General features: G+C 38.7%; 1 long non-coding RNA gene across 2 annotated transcripts in view; it reads right to left on the bottom strand.

Annotated features, from left to right (window-relative positions):
- Positions 1–22651, bottom strand: part of LOC122812976 — a 176824-nt gene extending 154173 nt beyond the window's left edge. Inside the window, exons 1-2 of one of the 2 annotated variants that reach the window (XR_006366613.1) lie at positions 22516–22651; positions 21862–21941 (exon numbers count right to left, since the gene is read on the bottom strand). This is a non-coding gene — a long non-coding RNA (uncharacterized LOC122812976). The remainder of the gene's footprint in view (positions 1–21861; positions 21942–22515) is intronic. The other variant, XR_006366614.1, reaches the window with a different exon arrangement.
- Positions 22652–27979: the final 5328 nt, after the last annotated feature.

Here is a 27979-nt window from a genome sequence, read left to right as displayed (position 1 = left end):
CATTCAATTACTTATAAGCATTATTAAGAAGTGTCAGTGTTACTTGCTTGCTACATGCAGCTTACTTTGTCATTTTGTACCTATTTGTTTTATTTTAGCTCCATTACCTTTCTGCTATTATTTTCTCTTGTGCTTTTGGTAAGATTAGATTAGAAAATGGACTTATGACCCAGTTCACCAGTTTCTGAAAACTAATGAAATGCATGCATGCATACATAGTAAATATATATATGCATACACACAAACTCTGCATGGAAATTACAGCTCAAACATTGTAGGTATCATTTTTCTCTCAGTAGATGGACAATGCAATTATAATCTAATACGTATAAATGTATCCCTTATAATAAATGTTTTAGATAAAATTAAGAGAGTTGTTTTAATATCCTTATTAAAAAATAAATCTAAAGACTAAATTCAGAACAAAAAGGGAACATTCATCACATCTGAGAAATTTATTCTTTCATAATGTTGCTGGCTGTATCTTTTATACTTTCATTCTGTATTAAAACCCTTACATTCCAGCTAAATCAGAAAGCTATTCTGCTATGTTGTCAAATTCTATTCCAGCTTTATTGAAAAAGCACTGAGCTTGGGTCAATTTGTATGGCAAACACCCATTAGAATTAGGCTGAGCAATGTGCTTTGTTCTCATCTTAAAGTTTTATAACAGGTTTCCTGCACAGGTTTTCTTCATGCCCGGGCTGCAGAATAACTCCACACAAGCAGAGAACTGTGAAGCTTTTTGATGCAGATACAATACTATTTCAGATCCTATAACATGATGCTCAAAATGTGTTGCTTACAATTCATTTTTTAAAGGGGAATTAAGATGCAGATGAATCATTATTTTATCAAAATGTAAGCTAAATAAGAATTCAAGAAGGCATTTCATCACCTCAAGCTTCTTCAACTGTTCTATCTTCACTGCCAAGGTTTCTGTACCATACGGTAGTACTGGCCTGACCACTGTTTTGTATACCTTACTTTTCAGCTTCTTTGGCATTCTTCTTTCATACACTACCCCTGACACTCTGTGCCAGTTGGCTGCAGCCCCTCTGATTCTAACTTTGTCCTCCTCATTCAGACTTCCCTCTTTCTCAACCTCCCCACCCAAGCACATGAATTAGATAATTTGTTCTACTATTTTCCCTTCTGTCTCAGTTCTCAGCTTCTTCTGATTTCAACTGTTTGCTGCCATTATAACTGTCTTTTGTGTACTCAGTTTCATCCCATGTGCCTTCAGTTTTGCATTGCATTCCCCTATCCTTTGCTGAAGTTCTTGCATACAGCACATGTATTGATCTGTCTCCTTTCACCTGTTTGCTATTGTTGCCATCCCCAATATGAACAGCAGTAGGCTCAGAGATAACTCTGATGTGCACCAACTGCCACAGGGAACCCCTCTGTGAGTCCAAACACTGTTTGTATTTGTGTCATTGAATCCTTGTACATAGCCTGCACTAAGTTTACCAATGTTTCTGACTTCGAACTATTGCAAGACCACCCAAATCAGCTTTCTTGGCACCTTGTCATATGCTTTCTCCAGGTATTGGAATGCCCAGTTGTATTTTTCTGTCATCTCTAACTTCAGTTGTGCTGCTTCCTGATCTGAATCTGAACTGATCATCTCTCATCTTACTTTCTACAATGCTGTGTATTCCTTTATCAATAACCCTCTCCAGAACTTTCTTAAATATTTATATGAAACACTGTGCAAAAGCCAAAAACTTCCCAACCAAAGTAAATTCAACACTATACTATCTTTTATCAAAACAATTCCTACTAAACAAAGCCTTTACATGAAATTAATTTTTAGGAATTGTTTATAATAATGTGTTTTGAGGGTGTCACAATGTGACTTTTCTTATGTATATAAATCAAAGTTAGATTGTTTTTGATTCTGATGTTCTGAGTAAAAAGAAGGAACAAAAACACTTAATTTACTTTTTAATAAACGGCGTTTTTCCCATGTCATCCTGCTTGTGACATTTTTTATTTTATATGAAACACTAAAAATATCTATATGAAACACTATACAAGTTCAGATATTTAATTGTTCATAATAAGTTAAATTTTCACATGCATGGATGCCCTTGTTTTCCCTTTCCAATTTACTCACACTAGTTTTCTTATAAGTTTTCCATATTACTATTCTATATTCTAGTTTGAGTCTGGCATAATTTACAAACAATGATTTCATCATTTCTGATGTCCTTGATTTTATAAATCTTTTAATTCAGGCTATAGTTTTATAACTAATGCTATCCAATTGGTTGATGTCATCAGAGAAACTCATAGATGAACCTAACCATATACTCAGGTCACTAAATGAATCTACAGTTTCAATCACTGTGTGCTATATTAAATATTCACACTTTAGTCTATGTCTTCCATATACCATATGTTTATTTTTTATGTATTTATCAATACATTATTCTTCTGTTCCCAAATGTCAGTTTAGTCAAGTTCTTTTTCAAATATTCCACAAGTCAAATGACCTAGCATGCACATGAATTAGTTGCTAAGGGCTACAGCTTGAAATTTACATTTGCACTTATTAATGTGATATTTACATGTCCATAGCTTGTGACATATTGGATTTGCTTGGAGTCCTGAATACATTAATAATGCTCAGAGTTTTTTATGTAGTGCCATTGCTTCAAAAGCATCCTCAGACATAATAATATGCTCTGTTTGTTTGTTAAAATGAAATTCAGCTGAGCATTTCTTAATGACAACCTGACTTGAAGTTTTGTGTTAATGTGTTTGTTGCATTTTTCAGGCTTCACAATATGAAATATATTTATTTTAATCTCATCGAGAATTACATAATGTTCAAACTTCTATTTGACACCAAACACATTGTTTCGAACATGTTTTCCTTTTATACATATTTGAAAACTGATTACTTCTACCACAATCATAGAAGTTGGACAGTCTTTAAGGGAAGCAGGCAGGGAATAAAATTCCGTAATCATGTGTTCTTTTTGCTGCACCCAGCCCAACTGTCATTTGACAAATTGAAACACCCCCACCTAATAAATGTTTTCATCACTTTCTCTCTAAAACCTTGAACTCAAGTACCTCAGGTGATATCTGGTCTGCACCAGGGATTCTACCAAGCTTTTGCACTCCAGATATGTGTTCTCCGTCCCCTCCCCACATCCAGAGAAAGGACAGGAGAGCAAGCATTGCCTCATCATTCATCTCTACTTGGTCAATTCCTCCAGCACCCAAGTTGCTAACTGATCTTAGGTCGTCCATGTTATGTTCTGGAAAATATCCCTCTGTATCAAAATAACTGGCCCCATTTGAACACCTTTGTAACATCTAGTTACTTCTTGACCCAGGATCCTTTCTATGTATGCATATATCTATGTGCATAGACAGATAGACAGCTAGGCAGATAGATATACATGGTATCTGTGTATCTCTATCTATCTGTATATGTGGTTAGAGGTCAAAGCAGCAAAGGTTAATATGATCGAATGCTTCTTGAACCTGTAAAGAAGAGTGAATGCTCATATAAGTGAACATTCTTCTTTATGGAGCTTTTGCCAGCAGTCTGTTTTACAATATTATGGTGCAGCAGGGTCAGAGAATTTAGTTTTACCCCGCTATTGTGGGATCTTGGAGTTGGAATATATAATTAGCAGGGAGGAGGAGACTTGAACCCCAGAAAAAAAAAGTAATTTTTGTTTTGATGTAAAATGATTGTTCTTTGTTTGCTCTCATGAGCATTTGAGGTTTGATGAGACACACAAACACACCTCTCTCTCTTTATATATATATATATATATATATATATATATATATATATATATATATATATAATATATTAGTTAACTTGGAAAGCTCACTTGTCACAAGTGTCCCTTTTCATAAGCAACCTGGGGGGACTGTCTAGATAAGTGACTTGCTCAAACTCACACAGTAGGCAAATGAAGTTAGAAGGAATCGAGTCTGGGCTACAGGAACTGGCTCATTAACATGTTGGCACCTTAACCTTCTGCACTAACTGCCGGACATAATTCTCTGCACTAACTATAAGACACTGCCAACAGTCATTGATGAAACATGCAGTATGTTACAGTGGAGTCACTCCTGTCTTTACTTTAGATACTGCAAAATGAATTATAATTGCTGGTTTAATAGCATTTTCTCTAAAGAGTATTACATATTTCATCTTTTTAAAAACTGGTATTTTAGCACATATTCCACCATCCTTATTACTCTGAAAAGCTGCATGAATGCAAGTGCATTGCTTCCTATCCTGTAGCTACTGTCTTTGTCTCTCTGTGGTTCCTTTACAGGCAATATATTTCATTGTCTTAAACATAATATTGATGGAATATTTAGTGAGGCAACCTGAACATAAGTCTAGGATGCCCCAGTCATGAACGTACAGAGACACATATGCCAGTACTAGGGTTCTATAACTACCAATCAGAACTATACAAAAAAAGACACGTAAGCTGACTAGTTGTGTCAGAAACATGTCATTAGTCAAAGCAGAATGTGTGACTTTTATAGGCCTTTGACAGTGCATTTCCAAGTTTCTGACCCTCTAACTAAGCAACCGACCATTGTTGCTGTGTGGTGCTTCCATTATGCTGAAGTCAGCAGTCATAAACACCTTTTTGTTTATGAGACACAGAAAAGGAGACCAAAACAAAAGTGTACTGCAGATTTTCAAGCTGAATGATAAAAGCACCTAGCAAGAAAATATAGGCATCATTGTCTGAATAAAAGGCATCAAGTGTTCATCAGGAGACATAGCTATCTAGTTGCAATTAATTAGCAGAAAGCAAAGTAATAGAAAACATGAAGAAAAAAATATATTCATGTAATTCTTTGTGATAATCGATGCATATCTGAATGAAAACACATTGCGGTGTTCCAAAGACCAAATTACCACCGTAACAGCTGCAAACAAATGCAGTCTGAGGGTCATGCTGCTCAATGCTAGAAGTCTAAATCTCAAAATGCACTCGCTCGAAGCACTCCTTAAAATGGAGAACATTGACATTTGTGCTGTAACAGAGACCTGGTTCAAGGTAGCAGAAAGCACCCCTGCACTACCAGGCTATAACTTATTCCACACCTTTCGGCCCCAGAACCTAGACTGAAGCTCCAAAGGCAGTTGTGTTTCCATATTCATAATGGATGTGCACACCTCCAGACTGGTAGCCCAACATAATGCATCAGAGATACTTCAGGTGCAGCAAACATTGGGTAAGACAGCGATTTGGGTCGTAGCCTGCTATAGGTCCCCAACTATGTCCCAAGACTTGCACTCCATGTTCCTAAGCTCCCTGGAGAATATTAAGGTCCAACCTAACACTCTCTTACTAGGCAACTTCAACTACTCCTCCATTAACTGGGTAAACTACTCATGTACCAATTACACTTGCACAACGTTTCCTGGAGTTCATTAATTCCAATGCCCTGGACCAGCTTATTCTTACCCCCACTAGAGGTAGCAACATCCTTGACCTGGTCATTACTAACATGGGCGACCATTGCTCTACACCAATAGTCAGCTCCTCCCTGGTTAGATCCAACCACAAACTAATCACCTTGGAAATCCACATCCCTCCCACCACCCCTGCAAAGGTAACCACCATGAAAAACTTCTCTAAAGCTAACTTCAGGCTCCTAAAAAGAGAGGTGGCTAACTTCACTGCACCCAGGCAAATGAAGAATAGCTGCATGACTGCAGAATCATACACCAATGCACTGTACGAACATGTACACAAATGCATGGATCTCGCCATACCCAACAGAACCAAGACACTCTCCTCCAAAAAAAGGAAGCCAATCTGCTGGTTCCCTGCAATAAACAAACTCAACAACAGAAGGACGAAACTGATGTGGAATAAGGTGAAGTCCCAAGACTGGAAAAACTCCCTTATCAGCCTCAACAAAAAGTTGAGATCCCTCATCAAATTCTCTAAAGCTAGCTATGAAAACAGAATTGCAGCAGATAGTAAAGACAACCACAAGGCCTTCTATAGTTATGTAAAGAATCTCCACGGCAAAACCCAGATTTGCTTTGAGCTACTGCAAAATGGTACCTCCTATACTGAGCCACAGATATTGCCAGTATACTGGCCAACCGATTCAGTGCCAACTTTACCCCTCTCCCCCCCCAAAGGACCAATCACAATACCAGTAGATTGCCAGGCACCTAGTATCACTGCTGCACAGGTTCAAACAGCACTATCCAAGGCCAAGAATACATCTTCTATGGGACCTGACAATGTCCCTGGTTGTGTTCTACATGAATTATAGAGTGAACTGGCACCTCACCTGTGTGCCCTGTTCAATCACAGCCTCATCTCAGGCTTTGTCCCTACTGAATGGTGCACTGCTACAGTCATCCCTCTCCACAAAGGAGGAGTGACTACAGACCCTGGGAACTATCGCCCCATTAGCCTGAGAAGTCTGATATGCAAAACTATGGAATGCATCATCATGGACCTAATAGACAAGGATATAGGGAATCTCCAAACTCTGGATCCCACACAGTTTGGTTTTGTGAAGGGTAGATCATGCCTGCTCAACTTGGTCGACTTCTTTGAGTCAGTCACCAGAGCTGTGGATGAAGACAAGGTGGTTCATACAGCTTACCTTGATCTGGCCAAGACTTTTGATACCATTCCCCATTCAGGAATCATACAAAAACTCACTAAGCTTGGCATCAACCCATATATCACTTGGTGGGTTGCAAACTGGCTCATAAATAGAAACCACAGTGTGAAAGTAGCTGACTCCAAGTCAGACTGCTGACTAGTCATGAGTGGAGACCCACAGGGTACGGTCCTAGGACCTCTCCTGTTTGGTATCTACTTATCTGAAGTGCAGCCCAACACGAAGGGACTCTGGCTGCCAAAGTTCACAGACAATTGCAAGTTGGGAGTTATTATTAAGTCCCCAAGTGATTTTGACATCCTACAGAATGGCCTCACTGAGACCAATGGCTGGTGTCAGAACAATGGCCTTAAGCTCAATGCCAAAAAATTACTTTTTTTTTCTGAATATCAAAGAACAAGGAATGAATATGAAATGTGTTGACTCTTGAAACATGTTGGATCCTCATATTTAATAAAAAAATACCTTCTGCTTGTCGCTATCATAAGTAAAAGAACTGGTTTTACTACTTGTTTTCCCATCAACAGGATACTGATATCATGTACATTGGGGGTTAAGTAATAGACAATTTACTTAAATTAGTGAAAAGAGGTTGATGTCTTGTTTGTGTGGAACCATCTGTGAGTAGTAGTTATTAAATGTATCTAGGTTCAGTATTTCTGTAGTTAGCAAGCCAGGAACCTTAAATATCTGGAACTTAGGTATTTCTGTAGGCATTCTAATTATTTTATTGCCTTTTATTTAATTTCCAGTTATCTATCAACTGATGTGTATATTACTCCATAATTGCTCTATTTTCTCTACTTAAATACATTTTATTTATTAATCTTTAAGGTCTTGCAGCTGACATAAATTTATTTATTTATTATAACTATATTTATGCATTGCTATTTATCTGAGAAGAGGATGAACGTTATTTAGACTGTTGGGTAACAAGCTGTTTGGCAAGCATCTTCTATGAGACTGCTTAAGATCCACTACCACTGAAAGAAACATTAATTGGTGCACTGCACTGTCTGATTGATAAGTAGATCACCTTTCATTGTGTAAGCAGCAAATGTCAACTCACAATAACAGCAGTTAGGTTGGCTATAGTGAATATTACACAGGGGTGATAGCAGAGGTTTGCGGTCTGAAGCTCACTAATGACAAGAAAACATTAAATTGACATATAAAGGCTGAAGCCCTCTCTCTAGGGTCACAGGACAAGTGTCAAAAGGCTTGAAATACAGTAGTAGATTATTCAGCAAATACATAACATGAGATGCAGAGAAAGGATGATAATAAATTTAAAACAGCATTCTGAAGAACTTAACTGTGGATAAAATGTTGGGATACGGGTCTCTAAGTAATGGTACTATATGCTTGTCCTGAGAAAGAACCATATCTCACTACAAGGCAGTGGTTCTGGCAAATGTATTTATGTATGACCAGTAGGGTTTTTCCTTTTAACAGAATAAAGACTATGTCATCAGACTAACTGTGAGACTAATGATAATACCAAAGTAAACTATATTCATTAAATGTTTAATTTTATTTATTGCACATATATCAAAGGGAAATACTTTCATCTTCAATGCTTCATTAGACTAGTGCAAGCACAGCTATGGAATAACTCTAGGCCACACATTTCATCTTTTTATTTAAATTAACTATTTGATCATTTCACATATGTCATATAAAGCACTGCTAAATGTCAGTAAAATACTTTGTTTAAATTAAATTATCAGTATTAAACATTCTCTAAAAAGAGGAATATTAAGCATAGTGTGCATCTTTTACTTGTATTCCTTAACAGAATGATATAGTAATTGGATAACTGACTAACTAGTGCTCAAAGCATACTATATAATGCCTGCTTTAGAACAATGAAGAAGTCTTTTAGATGAAAGCCCTTACTGCAGATCACTTCCCTAGATACCCCCTTGTATGCATCTTAAAAATCTACCCCAAACTGGAATCCAGCTAAGGTGGCCAATGCATCTGGCTAGCCTTTGCCATATGGGGAGGAACCCCCCCATACACTTACCAGATTTAGGAGAGAAGTATGACTTGGAGGATCACCAGTGGCATCTTTTCTCAGTTGGTGAAGCATACGGAGACTTAATACCATGGTCACAGCACTTAAGGGAATGGTCTCAGGATGATTCAAAGGGAACTACAGTTTCTTCATTTTCGGAGGTGCAGGAAATGGTTAAAATTTGTAATGGACTGCAGTATTACTGTTTTGGAAGCCAACATAAGTAGGTAAAGTGGTGTTGTTAAAGGCTGCAAGAGAACATTAGAAAGGAAAGCCTGCAGGACTATGAAAGCTGGAACATTACCTCTCAGTGAAGGTGACAGAAACTAATGTTGGGAAGCTCTATACAGGTGAAATGCCATGAGTAGGTAAGGTAGGTAAAACCAATGCAATTTGTGATGCAGAAAACATGGAAGGGTCTCAGATTAAACAGAGGATTCACACTGAAGGAAATGTATTATCTCTTCCTTAGAAAATGACTCTGTAAACTGACCAGGTCATCTGTGAAGCACCAGCACCTAAAGGTCATGGTCCAAGTATGACCCCATTACTGATGGTTGAAACAGGAAAGCAAAAATTAGCCAAGGGGTGCAATGGATAATGTGGGTCTCACCACAATCCATGATTCATCTTCTCACCACCAGTGGCAATCTAACCAGCAAAAGTAGGATGCATGCAAGTAAGGACTGCAAAAAATAGGCAGCATGTACTGGACATATAACAGCTGAATAATATAGCAAGGTAATGAAGAATCAAATGGTCTAGAAAAGTGTAGGACTCCTGTAAAGTTAACAAAATGGAGAGTTCTGATTCCAGAAGATCTATAACAGGATGAACAAATGCTGGATGAGTAGATATTCCACCAGTATGTCATGAGATGTTCATGTCTGTCTAAGGTCAGTGTCCAGTGAATACAAAGATGATGGAGCCCTAGATGTTTCCCTAAACTTCAGAGAAGATGATGATGTTTTCTATACTTCTGTGTGGACTGTGACACCTACCCAGGTTGTTTAGATCTGGATTTCAAAGGTGTTGTTTCTGTCATACACTGGTCATCTAATAGAAAGACATGCTTTGTAAGCATTTGCAGTCAAAAAGACAACATCCCAGGCTGTGTTTTACACGAACTTCAGAATGAACTGGCTCCTCACGTAAGCACCATGTTCAATAATAGCCTCGCATCAGGCTTTGTGCCCACTGAATGGTGCACAGCAACAGTTATCCCACTCCACAAAGGGGGAGCCACCACTGATCCCAGGAACTATAGACCTATTAGCCTGATGAGCCTGGTCTGCAAGGCCATGGAACGTATCATCATGGAACTCATAAACAAAGACATTGGTAACCTCCAAACTCTGGATCCCACCCAGTTCGGGTTTGTGAAAGGCAGATCATGCCTCCTGACCCTGATCGACTTCTTTGAGGCAGTCACCAAAGCCGTAGATGAGGGTAAGGTGGTTCACACAGCCTATCTTGACCTCGCCAAGGCTTTCGACACCATCCTCCATTCTGGAATTATAGCTAAACTCAATAAACTAGGCATAAATCCCTACGTCACAAGATGGGTTGCCAAATAGCTCACTGACAGAACCCACACTGAAAAAGTTGCAGACTCCAAATCTGACCTCAAACCAGTGACAAGTGGAGTACCACAGGGTTCCGTCCTGGGACCACTCCTGTTTGGTATCTACTTCTCTGAAGTACAGGCTAACACAGAAAGCCTCTGGTTAATGAAGTTTGCAGATGACTGCAAACTAGGAGCCATAGTCAAGTCCCCAAATGATGTGAACATCCTACAGAAGGGCCTCTCTGAGACAGATGCCTGGTGTCAGAGCCATGGCCTCAAGCTCAATGCCAAAAAGTGCAGTGTCATCCCCTTTGGTAAAAACTCTGTACCCATGAACTACCACATAGGCAGCAATCTACTTAACACCGAATGCATGATAAGAGACCTTGGGACCCAGGTGGAGAGTAGTCTCTCCTTTGATAGTCACATTGCCACAGTAGTCAGGAAGTCCTTCTACATGGCACACCTCATCATAAAAGGGTTCTCATCCAGGAAAAAAGAGGTCATCATTCCCCTCTACTCGACACTCATTAGACCCATTATAGAGTACAACGCCCCTTTTGGAATGCACCTCACAAGACATCTGCAGCAGCTGGAAAGGTCACAGAAGTACCTCACAAAGAGGATTACTGGACTCAAACAAATGCCCTACACTGACCATCTCAAAAAACTCCAGCTTTACTCCATAGCATATCGCCTACTCCGAGGTGATCTCTGCCTAACATATAAAGCTGTGTCAAACCCAGAGCTGTTTGACATGCTACACCTAAAGAAATCCCAATCCCTCCAAGCTACACGCTCTAGGGACCTAAACCTTGTCACCACAATAAACAGAACATGCTGGAGGGATAGATTCCTATCCCAGAGACTTCCCATACTGTGGAACAGGCTACCCATCTATGTCAAGCAAAGTTCTTCATTAGCACTCTTCAAGAAAAATCTTGATGAGTGGATGGGAAATAGGAAATACATCCCGGGGATCACGTCTGTTTCTCTGCTCGACAGTGGCACAGGAAAATAACTTTCTTGGGTGGCATAAACCAGGGAACCTTGTTGGCTAGGCTTACGTAGGCCCTTGAGCCGATAGCCTAGTACCTACCTATGAAAAAGGTTGAAATTACCAAAGTTAAAAAGCTATGGTCTACATAACAATATCAATCATGCTTATGTTTTCAGTTAATGCATTTCTGCAAAAACGAAATATCATTGTTGAAGACTTTGTTCCTGTGTCATATTAAAGGCCATGCCCTCTCTGTTTATTATACAATCCTTTCCAGAACTCTAACATTTTGGAAAAAGCATTCATTAGCAGAGGATCATACTCTATCAGTTCAATAATCATTTGTGATTTTTTTCTTAAATTCATTCCATAAAGCTTCATTTCAAACCAGAATGCATGCTTAGAACATCACAATACAGGTCATTCTCAATAATTTTGCCTCAAAATTCAAAATACTGTTTTATGATGCTAGTACAACAACAGTAGCACTTATATTATTCATACCGAGGCTTTGTATGGACATTTCACATGGAGTAACATTGTACATGAAATCTCTTAAAATGAGTCTGAGAGAAAACAAAATATCTGAATATGAAAACTAACAGCATTTTCATTGCTGAGATGCTACAGTCATTATTCAGCTAGATCAGTTTATGTCAAAATAACTGTATCTGCTTAAATTAGTAAGCAGCTTGTACTGACTTTATATCATTTCCTTAGAATGGGATTGTAAACAGCAAAATTATGCTTCCTTTCAAGCAGAAGAAACTGATATTTTATCTAAAGAAAAATAACCATCACATTCATTAGGTGTTGCAACATGGTAACCATACAAGGAGTTTTGGTTCTGTGAAAGTTATGAGACTACCTTCTATAGTAAATCAAATGTTCATGTATAAATTTGTACTTTGTTAGCACGCCTGCCTCACTGTTCACAATGTCTAGCCTGCTGTTATAAAATGCTGACTCTAGTTTGAAAGATGAATTCACATAGTGACTTTAAGACATAATACTACAGTATCAGTGCAATGTTTCAATAAAGAAGTCTGATGAAATCCCACAGGTAATACCTTAACTGAGTTATCAAAATATATTGAAAAAGGTGAACTATGACCTAGGAGTTCAAATGCTCACTGAGGTCTGTGGAAACCAGAAACATCTCTGACTGCATGTCTCTGCTGACTTCAGTTTGTAGTTTGCCTTTGAAATTGTGTTTCAACAAAATTTTCTCTGTAGCTTCAGATAGTAAAAATGACTTGCAGATCACATGAGAAAAAAATGTCTTCAATACACTTGAAGTGTTTACTAATCAGCTGGGCTCCAGTCAATGTTCTTAATGTTGGGGTGCTGACATGAGGTGATTGAGAAATCTCATGACCAGAAAATGTGGGAGTGACTGTGGAAGAGATGGTGATGGGTAAGGTTGAACTGCAGCTGTATTTGCAGTAAACTTCTTTTTTTATTTCACAGGATTTTGTATAATGAGAGGTGTTATATCTACCCATGTCAGAGGGTTTGGATGTTGATCCTGATGGATTAGGCACCCCCTCAGGGTCAATGCTGATTACATCTTCATATGAGTAAGGAGACTGGAACTACATGACTACCACATCTCTAGCTCCCAGGACTTGCCTCTACATGCAGTGTATCAAGAGCAGGATGTAGGCCGGAAGAAACAATATGATTGGGTACATTCATGGGTTATGACATGATGACTGTCTTAAATTCTCATTGTGTGTTCTCCTTCCTGTACAGGTACATATCAAGAGATAGGTGATGTAACATGGTATGATGGTTCCACCAAGAGACTGCATAACACATAGGGAGAAAAGGCATTGGTAGGGATATCGTGTAGGTCAGTCATGAGAATGAGGTTAGTAGGGGTATCTGGTGGGGGGAAAGGCCTTTTGTAAGGGAAAATACATAGAAGCGAGAAACTAAGGACTGGTCCTTTGAAGCAAGATATCTGCAATCCATGTTATTGACATCACCCATATACCAGCACCTTTTTAAAGTCAACAAAACTGCACTATGGCACAAGTAGTGTGAACAAGAGTTCAGAGGAATCTGGAATCTTTTGTGAAAGGAAAGAAAACAGAGAATGGACCAGTCAGCTTCACGATGGGAGTCCTTGTTGTAGGTCGGTATCACTACCAGAAGTCCTGATAATTAAGACCCAAAGTTGCCAAACTGGACAGTTCTCAGTTAAGAGCATTATCTACATATTATTTGGGCTGCCTAACTATAAATGAATGACAGTCCTGATGAAAAGAAACTTTGAAGTACTTGTTGTGTTCACCACTGGTAAAGACTTGTTTTATTTCTTGAGTACTGTGTGTTTATGAAGTACATTTAAAGTTGCCAACTCTGTAATCTGTGTTTACACCTAAAGTGAGCACTGTCACCAGACTGGCAAATGAGCTGAACTGTTTCTTATAAGTCAAAGTAGAACTACTGACCTACTATTATTATTCATATGTTACTGCGGTTTTGGTTCCCATTTATGACAAAGTTAACACTGTTTTATGTTTAGCTGAATAAAATAACTGTTATATGAAAACTTAAGTGTGCATGCTGCTTGGAATTCTACATTAATTTTGCAGTTCCATTTCCACCTGTCATTATGAACAATGAGTTTAATTTCCTGCTGCAAAGTAAGAATTTTTTCATTTTTGTCTTTTCTGGCATTATATTGTGTAGATGTGAAGTTCCTGAAGCTGGTCCATAGAATCACAGGATCATAAGAGATTGCTAGGCTATCAAAGAAGAGGTCATTTTAAGCCTAGCCGTTTCAACCTAATGTAATACCATAGAGGTATAAGTCAGTATCAAAGATTGTATTTTGTGATGATTGCCCATTGTGGGCGCTATCCCTGATAAGAATTTATGGTGGCCCATCCACTCATCCAGGTTCTTCTTGAACAGTGTCATAGAGGTGCTCTGTTTCACATGAATTGTAGCTTGTTCCAAAGATGTGGCAGTTGCTGGAAGATAAATATGTCCCTCCAGCATGTCCTATTTAAGTTGCAGGCCATATTTAAGTCCCTGGAATGGGTAGCCCTAGACCCATTTGATTTACAGATATGCAGTAAGTTCTTGGGTTGCTCTGCAGGCCAGGCATAAGTCTCCCCTAAGAAGTCTATATGATATGGAGTACAATAACAGTGATTTTAGTCAGTCTGTGGAAGGCACATGCTGAAGGTCCTTGATCTTCTTTGTTAGAAACTTCTAAGGTTTCTCTAATTGCTGTAGGTGCTTAGTATGGTACATACCGAATGGGGCATTATACTCAATTATGAGCCGGATAAGTTTCGCAAATAGGGAGGTTATAACTTCTTTTGCTCTCGAGGTGATGCCTTTACTAATCAAGTGAGCTACATAGAAAGCTTTCCTTACAACGGTAGACACAAAGTTCCAAGTGAGGAGTTTAAATGCAACAGGAAGACCACCATTAGACAGCTGTTGCATTTTATAACTACTGCTACCAAGGAAACTATAGTGGTAGCCAAGGCTAAGGATAGACCTCCACTCAACTCTCTTAATAGCAAAGAGGACCTTGAGTTATATTTAATAACATTTGAAAGAATAGAAAATGAGTATGGTTGAGATCATTCTGTCTGGGCTCAAATGTTGGCAACTAATCACATTGGGGAGCCCCTCCATGCTAGGATGGATGTACCTAACACAAACTGCAATGATTTTGATAAAGTAAGAAATAGTTTGCTGGCAGGAGTGGAAATCATCAGGGAGACCCAAGCCCTTCTTTCATGACTGGACTTTTTCTAGAAGCAAAATTTAAAGAGCACAACTATTTGAAACAAAACATACTGTAATGTTTTGGCTAGGTTTAGGAGAGCTTTACTGGCAACCATTCAAAGGTGGGTATATTAAACAAACCAACAAGATGCTGAAAGATTTTTAGCATTAAGTATGAAGAATATTCTGCAATGGGAATATGTACCTATCAAACTACTACCAAGCTAGTTGATAAAACTATAAATTGCTAAAAGGAGACCGCTTCTTCCATTTGATTTAAATGTAGCAAATAAGGGCATAATGCCAAATATTATGGTTGGGAAAATCAGTTAGAGAGTCCCACACAGAAAATTAAACAGCTTGGGGGGGTGAATGCAATCAAGCTGTGAACAGGCTGGTCAAGTCAACATTCTGTTACTGTGTTATTGCAAAATTAATGAAGTACTTAATAAAAATATATGCTTAAGAACAGCAGGGGCTGCTAAACTCAGTAACACTAGTAACATGATTGTTTTAGTGGAAGCACAGTACATCTTTAACAGGAAAGCTTGCTCACTCAAGTTCATTGAGGTTATTTTTATCTATGGAGAGAAAATGTATTACCCAGTTAATCAGGCAAAGGTGCAAACTCAGTCTGGAAAGTCCTCACCCAGTAACCATGCTATTGTACCTTACCCATGATGTAATAAACTGGAAAATATTTCCCATTTGAAGGACCTTTGGGAACAGTAGAAGATGACTAATGCTAAAGGACTGAGTATAGCCCCCTACTGTTGAAAAAGAACTGAGACAGTTAACCAGTTTGCAGGATTCAAACACCCCCACTGCCTAGAGATTTATAAACGTAAGGGCTATATGAGACCCTGGGTAACACTGGAAGATGATGAGAAGACCACAATATGGATAAACTTATCTAAGCAAGCAGAAGATCCCTGTACCTCCATTACAGATTGCCCCAGCAAAGGTAGAGGGGGACTAGTAACTATGGAGAAGACAAGGTCCCAGAAACCCAAATCTGGAATGGCATTACAGAAAAGGATGAAGGAGGATGAGGAACCCCAGATAGAAAGTGGGCTTCAGGTCATGAGGGAAATCATGAGAATCCTTTAGAGCACTGGATTGCTCTATCTTTACTTAGAGGGGAACGGGACATGGAGATTTCTGCACCTGCCTTAGTAGGAGGTAGGTAGAGTCTTCTATCCCTTGAGCCAGAGGGGAAGAAGGGGAACCACATCTGGCTAGGCATCAAATGAGTTAATAAAGTTTCAAGAGGACCCAGTGGGAGGATGACATTCTGAGCCATTACAGGGAGGACATATCGAGAGTAGCAGAGGATTCCTGTGATGGGCCTCCACCAGTTTATCTTTACTTTGAAATGCAAAATGATGCAAAAGGATATCAAGGACGAGAGAGGACGTTATATCACAGTTATTGGCACACAAGCCTTTTAGGCACAGCCATGTGATTGAGGCCATTTGTTCATGGATAAATCTAAAGTGAAGGCCTTAGCCAGGTTTTATTGGCCACACGTTCTAAAAGAGATTGAAAATTATTGTGCAAGTTGCAGAGTGCCGAAGGACAGCCCTGAACCCCAGCTTCAAGTATCTCTTAAATTTCATGTACATATTGAAATTCCATTTGAAAGAATTATGATGGATATTGTGGGGCTGGTAGTTAGGTCCAGCAATGTGAATCAGTATAATTCAGTAGTGCTAAACTATGCTTTCTCAAAGCTAACCCCCTCCAGAAGGGCAATTGCAAAAGAAGTGGTGTTGCTATTTTCCCCCAATAAGGTTATCAAAAGAGATCATAACAGATGAAGGCACACTTTTTATGATCAAGAACATATTTTATGGCTACCAAAGCTTTCAGGTAAAACCACTTGATACCTCAATTTATCACCTCCTAATTGACGACTTAGTGGAAAGCTTTAACAGGACCCTAAAATCTATGTTACAAAGTGTTACCAGTCAAAACAAACCTGCTGTTGCCCTATTTAATTTTCTCCATCCTAGCAATGTTGGAAGCCTCTACACCCTTCAAACCTTTATATGGTAGGCACCCTAGAGTGCTGTTGGACATCATGAAAGAGACATGAGTGGAGAAGACTCCTTTTAAGAGCGTCTTAAAACATTACATTAATTTACAGGACAGAACAAAACTTATGATGCCCACTGTGCAAAAAGCACATGGAGAACTCAAAATCTAACCGACAAGGAGTATAAGTGATAAATACCCTGAATAGGAGGGTCCAGATGAGAGCTCCAGTTTTAGTTCTAGTCCCTATGACTGAGAATAAATTATTGACCATATAACAGGGCATAATGAAATTACTGAATGAACAAATTAGGTAAAATATAAGGAAAGACGGAAAGGGAAAAAATGTACTGAACAAATTTACTATACAAATATATATTAAAACCCTGCAAAAAATAAGTGCAACAAGTGGAACATCCGGGGGTATAGACTGTGAGCAAAAAAAGAGGATGTTATCCACACCCAGTGTGGTGCTGGATGAGACCCTTTGAAATTATCACTGACAAGAAGTCCAAGGGTTCCTTCTCAGAAATAAAGACATTCTTTCTGAGTTACCTGGAAGGACAACTTTTATTAAACACCACAGAGAAATGCTATAAAGTACCAGAAGTCCATGATCAAGCAGCCTGATAAGCGAGAAAAAAATGTTAAAGTTAACAATAATCAAAGCAACAACTAGTAAGTGGACTACTCCTGTTGTACTATCTTAAAACCAGATAGTATTGCTTGATTTTATAATTATGTCAGAAAACTGAAAGTTTCAAAGTATCACTAGGTTTGACAGTTACGCTATGCCCAGAGCAGATAAATTGGTGGAGTTGCTAAGGAAGGCATAAAGCAATTACAGCCATATATAATGCAAGCTTGTTAAAGCTAATACATAAAATGTGGTCCACCTGCCCTGTAATAGCACAACAGAGCAGTGGCATCCTCAAACACAAGTCTAAAGCAGGCATCAATAGGCTCCAGAGGTTAGTATTAGGCATAGCTCTCAACCTCTTAGCACAAAAAATCTGGACAAAGCCAAAAATAATGGGAAGACAAAGCCCCTAAACTAGGAACAAATTTTAACTATTGCTCTTATAAACTTAGAAAGTTGCTAGAATAAAATGCTTTGTGTTACCATACATTTTCTGAAGGATTTGATGTCTGAAATGTAAATGCCTGTCACTATTTAGTGAATTCATTTCTCACAGATTTGCCATAAAAATCTAGAAAATCACACATTGTATGGGGAACAGACCAAAAATATGGAGCAATAATATGACATTCTGTGAAAATCTGGACAATTGAGTGGTACTAGGCTAACTGCACTTGTAGGCTATTGTAAGCCTAGTCAATTATCCTAATGTGAGAATTAAACCCTGCATCTTGTGTCTATAAGGTAAGCACCTTAACCATGATGCCAACTCCCAACCAAATATTTGTAAACTGGATTTGAACCCTGTATTATGTGGCCTCTTTCTCTAAGCTCACTTCATATACACCTAGGCCACAATAGGGTACAGACCAATAGGAGTATACAGTCCAATAAAAGTTAATGCTTCTATGTAACCAATACAAATTCAAGACAGAAACCACAACCGCCCCTTCTTTCACCAGGAAAGAGACAGCTAGGCAGGTTTCAGATGCAGGAGTACCACAACATAAGACAGGGCTTTACACGAGAACTAGCACACCCTGATGTATAAATAAAGAACAAAAAGTTAACTTCCCACAAGTTGTGGGACTGTTTTTTTCAAGTCAAATCTTGTAGCAGGGTTCAAAGTAGGATGGTCATATAATATTCCACCATAAAACAGCACAGGCATCCACAAACACAAGTTTAAAGCAGACCACGAGTGTATCTGTGCCAATAATTGTGGTTTGCATCATTATATAAAAAAAACATAGAAGCAAACATAAAATTATATCACAGTGGCATTGTTTTATTAGTTTTTTTTAATTTTTAGGCATATAAGTTTCACACAAGTCCAAACTGCTTAAATCTAAATTTCTTTAATGGAGGATCCCTGTGGCGGTGACATGTGAAATTAACTTTTATAAATGGAGGCTAAATTGCAGAATAGCTTAGCTCCTTATGTCCCACCCAAGCTGAACAAACAGTTTGCCTTAATACTGTTCCTCCAGACAAAACCAGTGTATTTAACTTCTTTCTTAACAAGCTGGTTTATTTCATTGTTTATTTTCAGACATACGATCTGTTAATTTTCTATAGTTAAGTGATTATATTTTATTTGTATCTTACTTCTAAACAAACCAATATTCACTGTTTTCTGTTGTAAGACACACAGTGGGAGTGCCAAATTAATTGTTTTATTTCACTTGCCTTGATTTTATTTAGGAAGTTGGAGCTGAATATTGTGTTCTGACTATCTCTGCTAGGTAAAACAAAATGTACTTCTTATACGTTATAAAATCCTTTGTGTGTGCTGCATGGATACTGTGATTCAGAGCATGTTCAGCCACAGACTGATAAATGTAGACCTTACAGACTCTCTCTCTCTCTTTCTATCCTAGTGCCTGGAGACTGGACAGAGAAAGACTGTCAGTCCTCTGGCTAAGAAGGTGCTAGCCCTAAAGCTTCTATCCATTAATACTGAAATCTGCAGCTGTGTATCCTACTGTTAAATAAAGAAATGCATATGTGCTTCCTGAAGGAGAGTTGTTTTTTTTTTTGCAGAAAAATATATCTCAATATTTGCTTGTATTAAAGAGGGTTTAGCTGGTACAAATATATCTTGCCAAAATGTGGGTTGCCAGCCCTGCTCCAGCCAGCATGCATGGTGCATGGGACTGTAACGGACCCGGAGAAATGTGAATTATGATCACAATGGCTTAGATTGCTTTTGTTAGTGGTCTTACCTCCTCTACATGCTGGTATTATGTGAAGACTACATTATTACAATGAGGTGTGGTTACTGGGAACAACTACATCCTGGACCTGGGAATGATAATGCCCCCAAATCATCCAAACTACAACCCGGTTTCGGGCTCCACTAGAGCCAGAATGACTAATTTTCACCACCCAAATGCTTCCTTCCAAACCCTCCCCCTTGGGAAAGGCGAACAAGCATTTCCCTTTTCTTTCCTTCCCCAACACCCAGCTCTAACAATTTTCTGAGACATTACTTCCTCATGGATCACCTGGGTGAAGCTTTTTCTCTGTGCCATGGATCTGGCTCTGAAGGGGATGTTACAATTGCTTTTATTCAACAGTAAAGTGAAAACGACCTTTATAATCAATATTTATCTGTGGTGATTTAATAAAAAAGGCTTATAACTAAAACATGTGGCACATGTATTATGTCAGTATGCCGTAATGGACACAAGAATTATTGGGACATTGATTGTTTGGGTCCTGTACCAGCAAAGGGGCAAGGCGTTTGTCTGCACTGCTACTGACCAGGATTCAGCTGGCAGCTTTGATGACCAAGAGTTAGCCAAGAGGAACAGAGTGACAGCATGCCTACTCTGTTCTTGCACCGGAGGAGTAAGGGCAGTACATGTTGTGACCCTCATCTGTAATGGAGAGTGGAGAAGTCGGAATGGCCCTTAATACTAGTACTCGGAGGGGCACATGCATGGGAGGGATCCTTAATACAAGGACTCAGAGAGGCACATGCATGGGAGTGACACAATACAAGTACTCAGAGGGGTACATGCATGAGAGGGACCCTTAATACAAGGACTCAGAGGGGAACATGCATGGGAGTGAGCTTAATACAAGTACTTGGAGTGGCACATGCATGGGAGTGACCCTTAATACAAGTACTTGGAAGGGCACATGCAAATACACTGCATTGTACATCGGGAGACCTACTGTTTGTCAAGTCCCTACTGCAGTGGCATGCAGAATGTCTTAGCAGGTAAATCACTGCTGCTGTGTGACTTGGTCATACAATAAGTGCTGTGTGACCCTTAGAGAACAGGAAGAAGGTGAGTTTTAGGATTCTCTTCAACATTTTCCCATTCACTGAATGAATGCAACCTTGGCATAGCTATATATAGGGGGTGTACAGTGTTTTGCAGCCCCCTGTGTGTCACTTCAGGTTTGCAATTTTTTCAGTTTTAAATGTTGTAGGAGCAATTTCCTATTTATTGGAGATTTTGGAAGTAATTTTTTCGTAGCAAATCCATATACACATGAATGTGAATTCTACTTCTGTTCTTAGCACTGTGCATGCCTAACATCTTTGATATATGCAGAGGTTTAGACCGAGAATAGTCATACAGGAAGAAGCAAAAGATACAAAAGGACAAAAACTACAATGATAGGCAAGGGAATGTGAATCCTTCCTGGGTTCATAGCACTGCACAATCCTGGCATCACTTATACATGCTGAGGTGGTGACTGGAAACAGTTGCCCAGGGTAAAAAAACATACCAAACAAAGGAAAGAAACTATTGTGAAAGGCCTCAATGCTGCATCAGTAGTTTGCATCAGAGGCCTAACCTCTAGTGTCTTTTAGCCTCACTCTCCCCTCTGATGAGATTAGCCCATTACATACTGAATTGTCTGACTCTCAGCCAGTTCTGCAATACTGGAATACTATCTTTTTGGGGAGCACTGATGTCATAGATGGAAAGATTTCCCATGAACCCAATATAAGATCCTTCAGTGATGACACAAAAAGTGTACTTCACACTGTGAAAAAACAAACATGTCACGTGATTATGTGTTCAAAGGCTCTGCTGCAATGCAGGTTTAGTGCCTAAATACTAAAAATATAAAAAACTGCAAATTATATCAGACTTAATTGCCACAATAACATTATCAATATTGTTTACTATTAAGGCAACAAAAAATAAAAATATTTTAACCTTGGCAGTTCTGAAAGGTAGCATGAAGGTACAAATGTTGGGTATGATCCAAAATCCCAAGTCATCATAGCAGAATTCATCTTAAAGACAAAATATCTTAATTAAGAGTCAGACAGGAGAGAAATAGTGGATGCAGCTGATACAAATAAAAGTAAAATTTCAAAATTCAAACATGTCTATGATGTGACTGGCATCTTGGATTTCATCGTAGAAAAAATATATAATTAAAATGTGAAAAAGTATAGCAATGCAATAAATTGTTCAAATACAGAATAAAATACCTAACTAAAACACTAAAAAGAAATGCCTGGTGTGTAATGAAAAATGCATTTTTTGTCTAGAGTAAAAGAACAAATTAAATAGAACAAGTGTAAGAAAAAGATTAAAGCTGAAATACATGGATATTAAAATGACTAAAACATAACTGTGCAAAAATCAGAAGCAACAATTGTTGAGATAACTGAACTGTAATACAAGGGAATCATTAAAAAGTACCCCATTAAGAAATGGAAATAAAATCATGAAAAGAAACATGGTCAAAATCTATAAACAAAAGCATTTTACATCTTTAAACACACAGAAACATGAAACACTCTATAGTACTGTTAATGAAATGAAAATAAAACAATAGAAGCAACAGGTGAAGTTACTTACTGTTGTTTACTTTGGATTTATCAACAAGTAGATATGTGGTGATAGTAAGAAGTAGTGATAAAATACAGTCTGAGAAACTGGTGGGAGAGCAGTTCCCAAGAAAGCATTATGCTAGAAATCTTGAAATTAAAATGCCATAAATCACTCACTCTGGGATACTCTGCATCTGCTATTACAAACAAATATGGTTGTATGAAACAGACATCTTGTGCAAGAAATATAATGGCATTCTTTGACCCTATAAGGGAAAGAATGGTCTGAGTACACTATGGGATATGGTGCATCAAACACTTGAACAAAATCTTTCAAGCTGGATATCTATGCAGAACACTAAAATGAATGCAGAAACAAATACACTGCAAAAGTAAATAGTTACTTCATATATGACAGGAATATGTGACAGGAAAAAATAGTTATTATTATTTTTTTTTTTTTTCGGTGCTGTACAAAGTGTTCTGCAGCAGGGTTTGCAGTTCTGGTCACAAGGGTCCAACTGATTGGCATATGCTGATGCCTTTCACTGAATTTTACTCAGTGAGTAGTCCTGCTTCTACCAAGAAGTGTGGCATTTCTTGTTTAGTACTAAGCTTGCCCTCAGCCATCTTGACTGCCTACATCATTTCTGGATGCATTCATTTGTAGGGAAGCACTGTTGATTAATACTGCTGGACTGTTAAACTGTTTGCTCTGTCAGTAACAGAGCTTAATATACTGTCCCATTCCATATTAGGCACATCTTACATTTATTTGGAGGTAAGCTAGATATTATTCACACCTTTCCAGTTCAGCATGGATTAAATAATGCATTGTACTTGCCCTGAACTATTAGGATAAGGGAAAAACTTTCTGACCTTGGTCATTTAGGAACAAAATAAAAAGAAGAATATTATAGTGCATCTAAAGTGATTTTATCAAAATGGAAAGAGGCTGCAACAAATCTCATTACTTGCTTTTGAAAATGCCATTGTTTTCCTGCAGGAAACCACGACCTCTTTACAAAAAAGCTTTGTTAAATGCGCCTGTACTCTTAATACAATTAATTCTCATATTAATGCAGCTGTGGTCAAGGGTATATTCTCTTGTGCATTTCTGCCAAGAGCTACTTTTTGTGAACATGGCCATTGCATCACTGCATGGATACCCAAGTGAAATATTTGTGCAAGTGGTTCAAGATTTGTACACATATACATCATGCTGCAGCCATATTTATTCTTGATGCAAATTAAGCGGGGCATGGGGGGAGACATAAGAGGGCATTCATACTATATATAACCCTTTTGGTAATGGAAGTGAGTTCAAGGAGTACTTAGTATTTCATGCCTATGGCAAATTAAAGGGTATGTTAATTAGTCACCAACTTCAGGCCATTTCAGATACAATTATTCTGCCATTGAACTGTTTTCTGTCAGTCTGTTTATGCATTATTTTGTTCAATATGTAAACATTTTTAGCCCGTTTTTCCCTATAGGGTAGCAAGTAATTGACTTCAAAAAGGAATATATGAATAAAACCTGCATTTACTGCTACTTTTCAGAGTCATTTAGTGAGGTGGCATCTTAATGTGTCCAGTACACTTATGCGTGAATAAGATACTAACGTACGATATTTGATATTTGGTGGTATAAAGCGTTAGGTTTTTAACGAGTGCATAAATGTTATATTTCTGTTAGTAACACATAGTTTTCCAGGGAAGCATACCCTTCCCTCAAATCCCACCCACCTCCAGCACCTCTACATTTCAACACCTCAGGCACTAAGCTCCAACCAAACCCCTCCCACTAAGCCCCTGAACCAATCATAACACTCCCACCCCTCCAAACTATAATCCACTACCCACCTCCATATTCTCCACCACTACTAACACTATCACTATATACTCATACCTCATTCATTTCCATTATCTCTAAACTACTTACCATCTCTATCCCACCTAAATAACAATCCGAAACCTCCCACACCTGCACAAGCCATTCACCATGCAACCAGCCATAACACTCTTCATAACACTACCACTTCTCTTGGTACTCATCTGCCCTTTACTACAACTTACTGCCCTCACACCGTTTACCTTCTCACCTCCTTATTCCACCATCTCCACATCTCCCATCAAAAATCCTGCCAGCTTTACTGGCATAGCTCCCTACCTCTATCAAACAAATAATCTCTTCCAATATAAAATAAAAACCGTCCCTTGCATAAACAGAATCCTCTTAATCCCAAACTACCTCATTACCAAAACCAGTTATCTAAGCAACTCCAAACATACTACTAAGCAAAAGCCCCCAGCCTAAATATTCAGTCTTACCACTTTCCTTTATCTGGAGACATACACCCTAACCCAGGCCCATGCCCTCTTCCAAGCAATAACCCTACACTTCCACCTCAATCTAGCACCCACAAATCTATTTGCATAGTGCCTCTAAATGCCCAAAGCCTCTGCAACAAAATATCCAATTTTCATGCACGGCTCGCCCATAACCAACCTGACATGATAGCTATGATCAAGACCTGGCTTAGACCCTACATTAAAGATTCTGACCTCCCCCAGCTACCAAACCATAAGATCTGACAGACTCCCCAAAAAAAGAAGGTGGAGTAGCAACAATCTTCTCTAACACTCTCACCATAATACCATACTCCAACCCCATCCCCAAATTTGACAATGCAGAAATAACCATTGCTTTCTTAAAAATTAACAACTACAAAAATCTTTGTATCGGAGCCCTCTATATCCCACCTGGAAACAGCATCCCTCTACTTGAGGACATCCTCGCCTGGATCTCTTCCAACATAAAAAAACAAAACCATCATCCTAGGGGACATAAACATCAACTGGGCAAACCTGGCCTCCAACTCCCCTACCAGCAAGCTAAATCTATTCAACTTCACCTAGCTCATTAACTCCCTTACCAGACCGTCCAAAAATAATACCACTGGGTCCATCCTTGACTGGATTCTCACCTCTCACCATAAAAACATATCTGATGCAGGCACTCTTCCTGATTCACTAAGTGCTCACCTCCCCACCTTTATCTGCCAGTCTCCATTCACCCTACAACATCAACACCACTATAAACAGACATGGAACCTAACGACCTTCAACCCTCCAATCTTCTCTGACACTCTTAAAAAGATAAACTGGCACGTATTAAAAATTGTCCCCTAGATAATGCAGTTGACTACTTCAATAACACCTTTCTTGACACACTAAATAACCAGGCATCAATAAACACAAAAAGAATAAAATCTAAATCTGGTTCTTAGCTGACCAAATCTACCAAAGACCTCAAGCACCTCAGGGATAAAGTACTGAAACACTATCGTAATAAAAAAACACAAAACTCCCTGGTACATTTTAAACAACTTCATAATCAAGTAAAAAAAAAAAACTAGTACACAAAGACAAAAAAAGCTTACTCCACAAAACTTCAGTCTGATCACAAACAAAACCGAAAAAATTCTGGAATTCCATCTCATCACTCCTTAACCCAGGCACAAAAGAAAATCCATGCCCACATCCCAACAAACTAACTCAGGAAATAGCGTGTCTCCTTAACTTTTTTTTCATAAACTGTATAGCTGACATTACTGCCACCTTTCCTGATAATAGCAACATCATAAACAATACTGCTACTTCTACAGCATCCTCCGCTACCACAACTATTAAAAGACTGCTCCTAAAGCTCAAACCCTGCTCAAATGCTCTCGACAACTTACTTTCCTAAATATCACCTCCAAAGGCATTGCTTACCCCAAGATCAATAGATCTATTCAGGAATTCTATGTGCCCACCTTATGGTGGCATAAACAATGATATCACCAACTTCCATCCTATTGCTAACCTCTCTGCAATCTCAAATCATTTGGAAAAATCCATCCACATTCAGCTAATGTCCTATCTCATCCAAAAAAGCACCTCTTATCTCCAACACAATACGGTTTCAGACCTGATCACAGCATCAATACTGCCCTTATATCTTTTCCAGACACAATTAACAGGGCTCGTGACTCTGAGAAAACAGTAGCTACCTTATTCTTAGACCTTTCAAAGGCCTCTGATACTGTCTCCCACCCTTTGTTACTACCACAGCTCTCTCACTTCAGACTCTCCCATACCACTCTAAACTGGTTCACTAGCTATCTGTCAGACAGGCAACAATGGCAAAACTCAATCTCATCCTATCGCAGGACCCCTAATGGAGTTCCATACTTGGTCCTCTGTGGTTCAATATTTTTTTTCAATCATTTTCACACTTATATCACCAATGCTGAGGTAATTCAATGCGCAGATGACTCAACCATAGTCTGCTCTGCCAACTCAACTTCTGAACTATTACTCAAAACACGAACTGCTTTCTCCACCACTGAAGCCTGGATGTTCAATAACCACTTAGCCCTGAACCCAAACAAATATAAAATCACAATTTTCACCCCATTCAAATCTACCATATTATACAAAAACACATTCAAGATCTATAGTCAAAACAAAGAACAAATCAAAATTGTCTCCCACACAAAACTACTAGGAGTAGTCATAGATGATCAACTAAAATTTGATATCCCTCTACAGCAGAAAAAAAAATCACCAAAAACTTGGAATGCCGTACAGACACAATCAATACCTAATCCTCTCAACTAGACAATCCCTTGCCTCCACCTACCTACTGGCCACTCTTACATACAGCTCCCCTCTCCTTAACAACCTTCAAACCTCCCTAAAAACCAAACTGGAAGCATTCCACAACAACACAGCAAAATTTGCAACAAATTCCAAAAACTCCTCCCATCACTGCAATTTGCTTCTCTCATTAAAATGGCTGGAGCTTCCAGACTACCTCAACTATTTGCAACTCACTACTGATCACAAAATTATCTTCAAACCCTCAGACTGTCCCCTCCCTAGGTTCTGTCTTCACCTCCTACCTCCCAAACAGGCCCCTTAGATCTGAAAAACAGAATCTACTCCTGGTTCACAAACCTAACCGGCCTTCTGGCCAGTTTAATTTCTCTTTCTCCTTAGCCAAAAAGTAGAATACTCTCCCATCAGCTCTCAGAACTACCCAAAACTCTGTCAACTTTAAAGCTTCTCTACACTTTTACTAACCTCTACCTGGAACTGCTCTTGTACTCAACTTCCCCGATAACTTTAGTATCATGATACATCTTTACTCTCTACTGTATTTGCTTTAACTACTGCCTGTTATAACTGTTCACAAAAATACTATTGCTAAACTGTCACAGAGTTGTATTCTAATCACTGAGTAGCAGGTAATTCTTCACAATTGTAATCTAATTTCTCTAATAACTACATACCACTATCAAGTCAGAGTAATCCAGTTCTGCAATTGTCTAACTATTGAGTTACAAGCAATGTTTATTTACTTTTTAACTATCTAATCTTGTAATTGTATAATGCCACTGTTTGACCTTGTTTTTCTTATGCTGTGGAGCTTTTCTCCTTGGG

The sequence above is a fragment of the Protopterus annectens genome, chromosome 10.part0 (genome assembly GCF_019279795.1).
Source record: "Protopterus annectens isolate FY-2018-M chromosome 10.part0, PAN1.0, whole genome shotgun sequence".
Classification (NCBI taxonomy): Eukaryota; Metazoa; Chordata; order Ceratodontiformes; family Protopteridae; genus Protopterus; species Protopterus annectens.
Note: the sequence above shows the minus strand (reverse complement) of the source record. Positions and strands in the feature narration are given on the sequence as shown.